Source organism: Gorilla gorilla, chromosome X, assembly GCF_029281585.2.
Source record: "Gorilla gorilla gorilla isolate KB3781 chromosome X, NHGRI_mGorGor1-v2.1_pri, whole genome shotgun sequence".
Lineage (NCBI taxonomy): Eukaryota > Metazoa > Chordata > Mammalia > Primates > Hominidae > Gorilla > Gorilla gorilla.
In genome coordinates this window covers 51,405,729-51,415,688 of record NC_073247.2, presented here as the reverse complement: position 1 = coordinate 51,415,688, position 9,960 = coordinate 51,405,729, and positions in this window count along the sequence as shown.

Sequence of the window (9,960 nt, the reverse complement as noted above, 5' to 3'; positions counted from 1 at the left end):
ACCACTGTTCCATGGTAATGAGGTCACCCTGATACGATGGCATCAAGGGAGGCAATAATGAAACACCTTCAACCCTCCTAACCAGGGTGGTATCAAAGGAAGCCTACTGGGGAGCCTGAACCCCGACCCTTGCCTGCCAATAACAAGGAACACTCCTCCCACACTCACTCCCCCTGAGGGGAGAACCTGGACTTTCACCTTCATCTGCCAATAGTAAGGCAGGAGAGGTCTGCTCAAACACGGGATTTAAATAATATTTGGAATCTTACAACATCATGCCCAAAATGTTCTGGTTTCAAAAAAAAAAATCACTTGTTATACTGAGAACCAAGAAGATGTCAACTTGAATGAGAAAAGACAATTAACCTAGATGACAGAGTTGCTAGAATTATTTGACAAGATTTTAAAGCAGCCATTCTAAAAATGCTTTGGCGAGCAACTACAAACATGCTTGAAACAACAAAAAAAGTAGAAAGTCTCAGCAAAGAAATCAAAGATATAAGGGAGAACCAAAGGGAAATTTTTGAACTAAAAATTGCAATAACTGAAATAAAATACTCAAGGCATATGCTCAGCAGCAGAATATAGACAGAAGAAAGAATCAGAATTTGAGGATCAAATAGAATTTACCCAATCTGAACAACAGAGAAAAAAATAGACGAAAAAACAAACAAACAAACAAAAAGAACAGGGCTTCAGGGACATGTGAGACTGCTGTAACAAAAAATCGAATACTCAGACCATGGGTGTTCCAGAAGGAGAGGAGAAAAATGTGGAACTGAAGAAATTATGGCTAAAAGCTCTGAAATTTGGCAAAAGACAAAAACCTACAGCTCAGGAAGCTGAGAAAATCCCAAACAGGATAAACCTAAAGAAATCCATGCCAAGGCCCATCACAGTCAAACTTCTGAAAATTAAGACAAAGAAAAAAATCTTGAAAGCAGCCAGACAGAAACAACATGTTACCTATAGGGGAAAAACAATTCGAACGAACGTGGATTTCTTCTTATCAGAAACCATGAAGGCCAGCAGGAAATGGCAAAACATTTTTCAAGTGCTGGGAAGAACTTTCAATGCAGAATTGTATAGCCGAAATATTCTTCAGGAACGAAAAGGAAATCAAGATATACTCTGATGACAAAAAACTGAAAGAATCTGTTGCCAGTTGACTTGCCCTAATGAATAGCTAAAGGAAATTCTCTAAGCAAAACGAAAATGAGAGAAGAAGAAATCTTGGCCCATCAGGAAGGAAGAAAGAATGATAAAGCCAAAAGCATGGGTAAATACAATAGACTTTTGTTCTCTTCTTGAGTTTTCTAAATTATATTTGACAGTTGAAACAAAATTATAATCTTGGCTTATGCAGTAGTTCTCAATGTATGTAGAGGAAATATTTAAGACAATTATATTATAAACGGGGGAGGATTGAGAGTTATAAAAAGAGGTAAAGTTTCAACACTTCACTCAAACTGGTAAAATGTTGACAACCGTAGAATAAGTTATATATATATATATATATATATATGAGGCAATCCTTAGGGCAACCATTAAAGAGATACACCCAAAGAACACTAAAGCTAAATCAAAATAGCATTCTAAAAAATGTTTAAGCAACCCACAGGAAGGCAGGAAAAAAAAAATCATTCTGGTGGCAGATGAGAGGCTGATGGGAGTGGCGGAGGGAGTGGAGTCACGGGGTGCATTGGGGATGGGTATAGGGTGAGGAACCTGCCAGGCTCTTCCACAAAACTTTGCCTTGGTGGATTGGTTTATACCGGTGCTGCTTATGCTGGTACTCAGAGAGCTTTCTTGAAGCCAGCAGGGTGATCAGCCATCACACCAGAAGGAGCTCCCTGCAAAGGGTTGGGCTTGGCTGACTTCAGTATTGGCAGGATGGTGCCTTTGCGTTCTGATTACAAAAGCCAGAAGCACCACTTTGTGTGTGGTCTATACTGCTGGTAAAATGGAATTAAGATGGCTTTGAAAAGGGCCTCATGCAACATTGGCAAGGGGGAGAAGCAAGTTCAATACATTTGGAGCTGTGCCCCAGATGCTTAAGCAATATTTGGGTTCAAAATCAGAAAACCTTGGCAAACTTTTCCTACAGGATTATTACAGAGACCTATTTTAACAGGCATCTTCAGTCTTTCAACGATTCGAAAGAAAATGAATACTGATGAAAACTGACTTGCAGAGTAGTTCAACTTCTCTTTCGTTTATTGAGGGCAGGAGTTCTGTATCTTTTCAAGTAGGCGGTGAGCCCCCAGATCTTGTAGTAGACCACCTCCTAGGACCTGCTGGCTCTCTGCTTCTGGCCTCTTCAATCCTGAGTCTCCCAGAGAATACTTCTGAAGACTTTTCATTATAGTTGCTTATAATTTTTACACTTAAAAAAAAAGAAAAAAGATAGCTGGAGGGTTTTTTTTTAAATTTTAATTTTAATTTTAATTTTTTGAGACAGAGTCTCACTCTGTCGCCCAGGCTAGAGTGCAGTAGCACAATCTTGGCTCCCTGCAATCTCCATCTCCCGGGTTCAAGCGATTCTCCTGTCTCAGCCTCCCAAGTAGCTGGGATTAGAGGCGTGTGCCACCATGCCCGGTTAATTTTTTTATTATTGGTAGAGACAGGGGGTTTCACCATGTTCCCCAGGCGAGTCTCGAATCCCTGACCTCAAGTGATCCACCCTCCTCAGCCTCCCAAAGTGATGGGATTACAGGCATGAGCCACAGCACCCGGCCAGCTGGAGGTTATTCATACATTACATGTCATTTACTATTCCAAACGCTGTTTTAATCAGTTCAACATGAAAGCATCTTAATATTCTCAATAATGGCACTGATTATGGATTAAAATTCATATTCAGAAAAAAGAATAAGCTAGCCAATCTCCCCTTAAAGACACAATATGTAGATGATTAAATCTAGCAGGTTTGTGGAAAATTGATATTTTCACAATATAAAGTTTTTCGGTGTAACTTTCCTTGCATTTCTATTAATAATATCAACCGTATTTTACAGCTTTCTCTGTTGAGTTCTTGCACAATTATGATAGATTTAAGTATTTGCTTCTTTTGGGCTATTATAAATGATTTCTCTTAAAATTTCATTTCCTGGCCAGGCGCGGTGGCTCACGCCTGTAATCCCAGCACTTTGGGAGGCCGAGGCGGGCGGATCACGAGGTCAGGAGATCAAGACCATCCTGGCTAACACAGTGAAACCCCGTCTCTACTAAAAATACAAAAAAATTAGCCAGGCGTGGTAGCGGGCGCCTGTAATCCCAGCTACTCGGGAGGCTGAGGCGGGAGAAAGGCTTGAATCCGGGAGGCGGAGCTTGCAGTGAGACGAGATCGCGCCACTGCACTCCAGCCTGGGCGACAGAGCGAGACTCCGTCTCAAAAAAAAAAAAAATTCATTTCCTAATTTTTTTATGGCATATAAAAATGCAACTGATTTTGTATACTAACGTTTTATCCTGCACTTTGGTGACCTTCCACATATACAACTTTCCATATACACAATCATGCTTCTGACAAAGAATGAGAGTTACTGCTCCTTTGTAAGACATGATGCATTCTCGTTTATTCTTTCTTGCCTCATTGTACTCACTAGGAGCTGCATTACAATGGCAATGAAATAGTGAGAGTGGATAACCTCGTCTTGTTTCGATTTCAAAGCTTTCAGTATTTTATCATTGTGTATGTTTGTTGTCGGTGTCATTTTAAGGAAGCCTATGTCTCTTTGTAGCTTTCTAAGGATTTTTATCATGAGTAGAAGCTGTATCAAATACTTTTAATGCATTTTGAGACACGTATAATTTTGTTCCTTTATTCTGTTAATATGGCAGATAGTAACATTTATTTTCAGATTGTTCACCAATGCTGTGTTTCTGAAATAAACATATCCTTTTTTTATAAAAATAAGAGGTACTTTTTGCCAATTCTATTCAGACTGCGTCATGATGAGTCACAGTGGCAGCTTTCTAGAGCTTTGAATATTTTTGATGTTATGTGCTGAAATATTGTGGAAAATGCATTCTCTAAGAGGTAATAACCTGAATTGGGAAAAATCTTTAAAAAGATTTACTGGTTGATTGCTTGTGTGAGTGTATGTGTGTATGTTTGCTTTAAAACCAGATTTATAATTATCCATCCTTTTCTAATTAATGTAGTTATTATCTATTTTGATTATGCGTTGCTACACACACACGTAGCAACGCATATGTATATATAGTCTCTGTGATCTGGATGACGTGCCCTCCTTTATTCCTGATGTTGGTAATTTGTGTCTTCTCTCTTTTCTTCTTGGTCAGTCTAGCTAGAGGTTTACCGATTTTATATTTTCAAAGAACCAGGTTTTGGTATCATTGATCTTTTTATTGTTTGTTAATTTCCTATTATATTGGTTTCTGCTCCTATCTTTTCCTTTCTTTGGGTTTAATATGTTCTTTTACTAGCTTGTTTTTTTGTTTGTTTGTTAGTTTTAATTTTTTCAGAGACAGGATCTTGGTATGTTGCCCAAGCTGGTCTTGAATTCCTGGTCTCAAAGTGATCCTCCATGCTTCGGCCTCCCAAAGTATTGGGATTACAAGCATGAGCCACCCTGCCCGGCCTTCTAGCATATGGTGGAAGCTTAGATAATCAGTTTTAGACATTTCTTCTTCCTTTTTTTTTTTTTTTTCCCAAGAAACAGGGTCTTGCTCTGCCACCCACGCTGGAATGAAGTGGCGCAATCATAGCTGATTGCAACCTCGAACTCCTTAATTCAATCAATCCTCCCACCTCAGCCTTTCAAATAGCTGGGACTACAGGCATAAGCCACCGCGCCTGGCCTCTTCTTTCTAGTATAAGTAGTTAATATTATAAAATTTCCTCTAAGGTCTAAACTCTGCTTTAGCTGCAAGTCACAAATGTTGATATGTTGTATTTTTATTTACATCCCATTAAAAATACAGTATTAGCTCCTCTGTGATTTCTTCTTTGACCCATGGGTTAGAAGTGTGTTGTTTAGTTTCCAAATTTGGGAGCATTTTCCAGGTATCTTTCTCTTATTGATTCGTAATTTAATTCTGTTGTGGTTGAGGAGCACGTTCTGTTTGCTTACAATCCTCTTAAATTTAATATGACTTGTTTTATGGCCCAGCATATGGTCTGTTTGGTGAGTGTTCCATGTACATCTGAAAAGAATGTGTATTCTGTAGTTGTGCAGGGTATTTTTAAAATTTTATTCTTTTCACTGATACATAATAGCTGTACATATTTAGAGGGTACATGTGATCATGTAATACATTCATATAATCTGTAAAGATGAAATCAGTATATTTGAGGTATCCATCACCTTAAATATTTGTCTTTTCCAGCATAAAGCTGGAAACATTCTAATTCTTCTCTTCTAGTTGTTTTGACATATACAATAAATTATTGTAAACTGTAGTCACTCTTCTGATCTATCAAACACAAGGTCTTATTTCTATCAAACTGTATATTTGAACCCACTAATCAATCTCTCTTAATCTCCCTCTCCCTGCTACCCTTCCCAGCCTCTGCGAACCACCAACCGACTCTCTATCTTCATGAGATCTACTTTTTTAGCCCCCATATATTAATGAGAACATGCAATATTTGTCTTTCTATGCCTGGCAATAACATGGATGGAACTGGAAGTCATTTAACACAATGCATTCTCTAAGAGGTAATAACATAATAACATTTAACGCAATGACTTCCAGTTCCATCCATGTTATTGCAAATGACAGGATCCCATTCTTTTTTTATGGCTGACTAGTACTCCACTGTGTATAGGTACCACATTTTCTTTATCCATTCATCTGTTGATGGACACTTACGTTACCTCCAAATCTTAGCTATTGTGAACAGAGCTGCAATAAACATGGGACTGCAGATGTCTCTTCAATATACTAATTTCCTTTCTTGCGGGTATATACCCAGCAGCAGGATTGCTGGATCATATGGTAATTCTGTTTTGTTTTTGTTTTTTGAGACAGTTTTGCTCTTGTAGCCTACACTGGAGTGCTACGGCCTTATCTCGGTTCACTGCAACCTCCGCCTCCCAGGTTCAAACGATTCTCCTGCCTCAGCCTCTTGAGTAGCTGGGATTACAGGCGCATGCCACCACACCTGGCTAATTTTTAAATTTTTAGTAGAGATGGGGTTTCGCCATGTTGTCCAGGCTGGTCTTGAACTCCTGGCCTCGAGTGATCTGCCTGCCTCGGCCTCCCAAAGTACTGGGATTATAGGCGTGAACCACCGTGCCCAACCCCGTGTGTCTTCTTTTGATAAATGTCTATTCAAGGTCTTTTGGCCATTTTTAAGTTGGATTATTAGGATTTTTTTTTTGCTATTGAGTTGTTTGGGCTCCTTATATCTTCTGGTTATTAATCACTTGTCAGAGGTGTAGCTTGCAGATATTTTCTCCCATTCTGTGGGTTGTCTCTTCACTTTGTTGATTGTGTCCTTTGCTGTGCAGAAGTTTTATAGCTTGATGTGATCCCATTTGTCTATTTTTTCTTTTGTTGCCTGTACTTTTAAGATCTTACCCAAAAAATCTTTGCTCAGACCAATATCCTGGAGCATTTATCTAATGCTTTCATCTAGTAGTTTCACAGTTTCAGTCTTTGATCTATTTTGATTTGATTTTTGTATATGGTGAAAGATAGGGGTCTAGTTTCATTCTTCTGCATATGGTTATCCAGTTTCCCCAGCACCATTTATTAAAGGGACTGTCCTTTCCCCATTGCATGTTCTTGGCGCCTTTGTCAAAAATGAGTTGGTTGGACCGGGCATGGTGGCTCACACCTGTAATCCCAGCACTTTGGGAGGCTAAGGCAGGAGGATCCCTTGAGGCCAGGCGTTTGAGACCATGCTGGGAAAAGCAAGACCCCATGTCTCTATTAAAAATAAAATTTTAAAAATTAATTTTTAAAAAAGGTCTAAAAAATGAATTGGCTGTAAATGTGTGGATTTTTATGTGGGTTCTCCATTCTGTTCCACTGGTCTATGTGTCTGTTTTTATGCCAATACCATGCTGATTTGGTTACTATGGCTTTGTAGTTTTTTTTTGTTTGTTTGTTTTTGTTTTTGTTTTTGTTTTTTTGAGACAGAGTCTCATTCTGTCATCCAGGCTGGAGTGCAGTGACATGATCATGGCTCATTGCAGCCTTGAACTCTTGGGCTCAAGCGATACTCTTGTGTCACCTCCTAAAATGTTAGGATTACAGGTGTGAGCCACCGCACCTGCCCATCTGTGCCTCTTTGTTTCATTTAAGGTGGTTTCTCTAGGGTTTACAAACTGCTTCTTTAACTTATCATAGTTTATTTTCAAATAATATACCACTTCACATATTGTGTAAGAACCCTACAACAGTGTACTTCCCTTTTTCCCTTACTGGCCTTTGTGTTAATTTGCCATACATTTTATTTCTACCTATCTTAGAAACCCCACAGTACATTGTTATTACTTTTGCTATAAACAATTATTTCGTAAAAGAATTAGAAAATTAGAAAAATGACTTTTACATTTAACAACATATTTACCATTTCAGCACTCTTTGATCCTTTGTGTGTATCCAAGTTCCTTTCCGGTATCATATTTCTCTGCTGGAAAAATTTCTTTTAACATTTCTTGTAGTGCGGATGGGCTGGTGCCAAATTCTCCCAATTTTTGTTTGTCTGAAACTTTTTCTTTTTCTTTTTTGAGTCGGAGTCTTGCTCTGTCACCCAGGCTGGAGTGCAGTGGTGCGATTGCAGCTCACTGCAACCTCTGCCTCCTGGGTTCAAGTGATTCTCCTGCCTCAGCCTCCCGAGTAGCTGGGATTACAGGTTCCCATCACCACACCCAGTTAATTTTTGTATTTTTAGTAGAGACAGGGTTTCACCATATTGGCCATGTTCGAACTTCTGACCTCGTGATCTGCCAACCAAAGTGCTGGGATTACAGGCGTGAGCCACCACGCCCGGCTCTGTCTGAAACTTTTTTTTAACCTTCATTTCTGAAGGATATGTTTTCTGGGTAGAGAATTCTAAATAAACCCTTTTTTCCCCCTTTCAGTTCCATAAAGAATTTTTATGCCTTTCATAGTTTTTGAAGAGAAGTCTACAGTGATTCTGACCTCTGTACACCTGTATGTAATGTACCTTTCTTCTCTGCGTGCTTTTAAGATTTTCTTGGCGGGGCATGGTGGCTCACATCTGTAATCCCAGCAGTTTGGGAGGCCAAGGCGGGTGGGTCACCTGAGGTCAGGAGTTCAAGACCAGCCTGGCCAACATGGTGAAACCCCAACTCTACTAAAAATACAAAAATTAGCCGGGTGTGGTGGCGGATGCCTATAATCTCAGCTACTCAGGAGGCTGAGGCAGGATAATTGCTTGAATCCAGGAGGAGGAGGTTGCAGTGAGCCGAGATTGTGCCATTGCACTACAGCCCAGGCCGACAACAGTGAGACTCCAACTCAAAAAAAAAAAAGATTTTCTCTTAGGCCGGGCATGGTAGCTCACACCTGTAATCCCAGCACTGTGGGAAGCCAAGGTGGGCAGATCACTTGAGGCCAGGAGTTTGAGACCAGCCTGGCCAACATGGTGAAACCCCATCTCTACGGAAAATAGAAAAATTATCCAGGCATAGTGTCATGTGCCTGCAATCCCAGCTACTGGGGAGGCTGAGGCACGATAATCACTTGAACCCAGGAGGCAGAGGTTGAAGTGAGCCAAGATCAAGCCACTGCACTCCAGCCTGGGCAACAGAGCGAGACCCTGTCTCAAAAAAATAATAAATAAATAAAAAAGGCTCTTTATCGCTGGTTTTTAGCAATTTGACTTTGTTGTGTCTTGATGCAGTTTTGTTTCGTTGGGGTTCATTGTGCTATTTGGATCTGTGGCTTTACAGGATTTTAAAAATCAAATTTGGAAAATTTCTGGCCATTCTTCCTTCAAGTATTTTTGTGTCCTCCTCCTTTCTCCTCTCTTGAGATTCCAATTACACATATATTAAATCACTTAGTATTAGTCTATAGTTCTATAGGTCACTGAGGCTCTATGTATCATTTCTTTCTTTCTTTCTTCTTTTTTTTTTTTTTTTTTTGAGACGGAGTCTCACTCTGCTGTCAGGCTAGAGTGCAATGGCGCGATCTCAGCTCACTGCAATCTCTGCCTCCCAGGTTCAAGTGATTCCCCTGCCTCAGCCTCCTGAATAGCTGGGACTACAGGCGTGCACCACCACGCCCGGCTAATTTTTTGTATTTTAGTAGAGACAGGGTTTCACCATGTTGGCCAGGATGGTGTCAACCTCCTGACCTCGTGATCCACCTGCCTTGGCCTCCCAAAGTGCAGGGATTACAGGCGTGAGCCACCGCACCTGGCCTATGTATCATTTCTTAGCCATTTTTCTCTTTGTGCTTCATTTTGGATAGTTTCTGTCTTCAAATCTCTGTTCTTTTCTTCTGTGGTGTCTAATCTGCTGTTAATCCCATTCGATGAAACTGTAAATTCAGGTACTTGGTTTGTTTTTCATACCTAGAATTTCCTTTTTTTTTTTTTTTTTTTGAGACAGAGTCTCACTCTGTCACCCAGGCTGGAGTACAGTGGCGTGATTTTGGCTCCGTACAACCTCTGCCTCCCGGGTTCAAGCAATATTCATGCCTCAGCCTCCGCAGTAGCTGAGATTACAGGTGTGTGCTACCAAGCCCAGCTAATTTTTGTATTTTCCTAGAGACCAGGTTTCCATGTTGGCCAGGCTGGTCTCAAACTCCTGACCTTAAGTGATCTGCCTGCCTCAGCCTCTCAAAGTCTTGGGGTTACAGGTGTGAGCCCCCATGCCCGGCCTGGTTCTTTTTTTGTATTATCCATTTATATTTTCATTCAATTCATATTTCCTTTTACTGTACTTCCTATTTTTACTTTACTATATTGAGAATATTTATTTATTTATTTATTTGAGATGGAGTCTTACT